Below are 4,157 nucleotides of genomic sequence, written 5' to 3'. Positions count from 1 at the left end.
GAATTCTCTATTTAAAACATGCAGGACAGGATAGCATCTATCCCTGCAGAGTATGACCTCTGAGCATTCCAGCTGATCCTTCTGTAGGCTGTTGCAGTCTTTCATGAAGCAGCTCCTTCTGGATTGTGCCAGAAGTATGTGATATATATGGATGGACGTGTGTGATCCCACTCCCATACCTCCTGCACTGTGTAGTAAGAGCCCTGGTCAGATGCTCTTTGTGTGGGATCCCAGAGCACCAATGTTGAAATCCTTAGCAATTAGGTTAACCACCTTGTGCCAAGGATTATTGTGCCTGATGTTTCCCTCATGACTGGGTCCTCCTTGCCAGCTGGGTGGTGTATGAACCAGTCCCAAGCACCATCCTACCGACTGTTGTCTTGGACCATTCTTGGTACCACTTGTGTTAGTTTGCATCCTCTAAGGAGCAGACACCAAGGTGGGATTTGATATGCAACACACATTCAAAATGCCTATGAAGGATAAAGGAGGAGAGAGCAGTAAGAGGCAGAAGAGCCTTCAGACCATTTGCAGGTCTAATATCTGGGAAAGGAGAGAAGGAAGGAAGATAGAGAGAGCCTTAGCCTCAGTGCACTCCTCTAGCACCCCTACTTAGGCCATTCACTGGCTGAGTGCAACCCAGAGTAAGCCTGGCCTCAGTGTGAACACTGTGTTGAATCCCACATGGCAGCCAGAGGCTGTCAGTCAACTCTGTTCCCCACAGCAGCTTCTGCTGAAGGTGTGTCCAGAGTTGGTTCCTTCCAGTGGGTTCGTGGTCTCGCTGACTTCAAGAGTGAAGCCACAGACCTTCACAGGGAGTGTTACAGCTCTTAAAGGTGGCACGGACCCAAAGAGTGAGCAGCAGCAAGACTTATTATGAAGAATGAAAGAACAAAGCTTCCACAAAGTGGAAAGGGACTCAAATGTGTTGCCACTGCTGGCTAGGGTGGCCAGTTTTTATTCCCTTGTTTGTCCCCGCCCATGTCTTGCTGATTGGTCCATTTTACAGAGTGCTGATTGGTCCATTTTACAGAGCACTGATTGGTCCATTTTACAGTGTGCTGATTGGTCCATTTTACAAATCTCTAGCTAGCTACAGAGCACTGATTGGTGCATTTACAGAGCACTGATTGGAGCATTTTACAAACCTCTTGTAAGAAAAATTCTCCAAGTCCCCCCTTCAAGGAGAACTAAAACCACTGCTCAAGGAAATAAAAGAGAACACAAACAAATGGAAGAATATTCCATGCTCACGAATAGGAAGAATCAATATCATGAAAATGGCCGTACTGACCAAAGTAATTTATAGATTCAATGCCATCCCCATCAAGCTACCAATGACATTCTTCACAGAATTGGGAAAAACTACTTTAAAATTCATATGGAACCAAAAAAGAGCCCACATTGCCAAGACAATCCTAAGCAAAAAGAACAAAGCTGGAGGCATCATGCTACCTGATTTCAAACTATACTACAAGGCTACAGTAACTAAAACAGCATGGTACTGGTACCAAAACAGATATATAGACCAATGGAACAGAACAGAGGCCTCAGAAAAAAGACCACAATCTACAACTGTCTTATCTTTGACAAACCTGACAAAAACAAAATGGGGAAAGGATTCCCTATTTAATAAATGATGCTGGGAAAACTGGCTAGCCATATGTAGAAAGCTGAAACTGGATCCCTTCCTTACAACTTATACAAAAATTAATTCAAGATGGATTAAAGACTTAAATGTTAGACCTAAAACCATAAAAACCCTAGAAGAAAACCTAGACAAAACCATTCAGGACATAGGCATGGGCAAGGACTTCATGACTAAAACACCAAAAGCAATGGCAACAAAAGCCAAAATAGACAAATGGGATCTAATTAAACTAAAGAGCTTCTGCACAGCAAAAGAAACTACCAACAGAGTGAACAGGCAACCTACAGAATGAGAGAAAATTTTTGCAATCTACTCATCTGACAAAGGGCTAATATCCAGAATCTACAAAGAACTCCAACAAATTTACAAGAAAAAAACAACCCCATCAAAAAGTGGACAAAGGATATGAACAGACACTTCTCAAAAGAAGACATCTATGCAGTCAACAGACACATGGAAAAATGCTCATCATCACTGGTCATCAGAGAAATGCAAATCAAAACCACAATGAGATATCATCTCACACCAGTTAGAATGGCAATCATCAAAAAGTCAGAAAACAACAGATGCAGGAGAGGATGTGGAGAAATAGGAACGCTTTTACACTGTTGGTGGGAGTGTAAATTAGTTCAACCATTGTGGAAGACAATGTGGCAATTCCTCAAGGATCTAGAACTAGAATTACCATTTGACCCAGCAATCCCATTACTTGGTATATATGCAAAGGATTATAAATCATGCTACTATAAAGACACATGCACACATATGTTTACTGTGGCACTATTTACAATAGCAAAGACTTGGAACCAACCCAAATGTCCATCAATGATAGACTGGATTAAGAAAACGTGGCACATATGCACCATGGAATATTATGCAGCCATAAAAAAGGATGAGTTCATGTCCTTTGCAGGGACATGGATTAAGCTGGAAACCATCATTCTCAGCAAATTATCACAAGGACAGAAAACCAAACACCGCATGTTCTCACTTACAGGTGGGAATTAAACAATGAGATCACTTGGACACAGGGCGGGGAACATCACATACCAGGGCCTGTTGTGGGGAAGGGGGCTGGGGGAGGGATAGCATTAGGAGAAATACCTAATGTAAATGATGAGTCAATGGGTGCAGCAAACCAACATGGCACATGTATACCTATGCATCAAACCTGCACGTTGTGCACATGTACCCTAGAACTTAAAGTATAATAATAAAAATAAATAAATACATAAATAAGTCCCCACTCAACCCAGGAAGTCCAGCTGGCTTCACCTCTCAAAAGGACACTGGTGAAGTTACTCTTGGTTTTCCTGTTTGTTTTTATTTTTTTATTTTTATTTTTTTTAATTTTTTTTTTTGAGAGGGAGTCTTGCTCTGTTGCCCAGGCTGGAGTGCAGTGGCCAGATCTCAGCTCACTGCAAGCTCCGCCTCCCGGGTTTACACCATTCTCCTGCCTCAGCCTCCCGAGTAGCTGGGACTACAGGCGCCGGCCACCTCGCCCGGCTAGTTTTTTGTATTTTTTTAGTAGAGACGGGGTTTCACCATATTAGCCAGGATGGTCTCGATCTCCTGACCTCATGATCCACCCTTCTCGTCCTCCCAAAGTGCTGGGATTACAGGCTTGAGCCACCGCGCCCAGCCTTTCCTGTTGTTTTTAAAAGCAGACTATTTTTTAGAGCATTTTTAGGCTCTCAGAAATATTGAGCAAGAGGTAAAGAGACTTCCAATATGCATTCCTGCCCACATATATGCATAGCCTTCCCAACTGTCGACATCCCATAGCACAGGGGTACATTTATTACAATTGATGAACCTACATTGACACATCAATATCGTCCTGAAGCCATCCTTTTGTAGTTAATAAGCATGATGATTCAGTGTTCACGTGCATGTGTGGGATGTGCCGCCCCCAAACCTTGTTAAGACATTGGCACATTACCCGTCTGACATGAAGAAATATACATAGCACTCAAAATCCATAATTAACATTAGAGTTCCCCTTGGTTTTGTACATTCTAAGGGCTTGGACAAATGTATAATGACATGTATTCACCGTTATAGAATCATTACAGAGTAGATTCACTACCCTAAAAATCCTCTGCTCTGCCTATTCATCCCTCCCTCTCTCCTAACCCCTGGCAACCACTGATCTTTTTGCTATCTTCATAGTTTTGCCTTTTCCAGAATGTCATATAGTTGGAATCATACAATATTTAGTCTTTTCAGACTGGTTTCTTTCACTTAGTGAGAGGCATTTGAAGTTCCTCCATGTCCTCTCATGGCTTGATGGCTCGTTTTTCTTTAGCACTGAATAATATTCCATTGTCTGGGCCGGGCGCGGTGGCTCAAGCCTGTAATTCCAGTACTTTGGGAGGCCGAGACGGGCGGATCACAAGGTCAGGAGATCGAGACCATCCTGGCTAACACGGTGAAACCCCGTCTCTACTAAAAAATACAAAAAATTAGCCGGGCGAGGTGGCGGGCGCCTGTAGTCCCAGCTACT

At 43.0% G+C, this 4,157-nt stretch overlaps 1 non-coding gene across 1 annotated transcript; it reads left to right on the top strand.

Moving 5' to 3' along the window:
• The first annotated feature begins 3,499 nt into the window (after nt 1-3,499).
• On the top strand, nt 3,500-3,603 carry LOC115893389. The gene has a single exon (XR_004053400.1). It is a non-coding gene; the product is annotated as a small nucleolar RNA U13 (small nucleolar RNA).
• The last annotated feature ends 554 nt before the right edge of the window (nt 3,604-4,157 follow it).

Source organism: Rhinopithecus roxellana, chromosome 14 (genome assembly GCF_007565055.1).
Source record: "Rhinopithecus roxellana isolate Shanxi Qingling chromosome 14, ASM756505v1, whole genome shotgun sequence".
NCBI classification, from domain to species: domain Eukaryota; kingdom Metazoa; phylum Chordata; class Mammalia; order Primates; family Cercopithecidae; genus Rhinopithecus; species Rhinopithecus roxellana.
The sequence above is the reverse complement of the archived record's forward strand: the minus strand, read 5'-3'. Positions and strand labels throughout refer to the sequence as shown.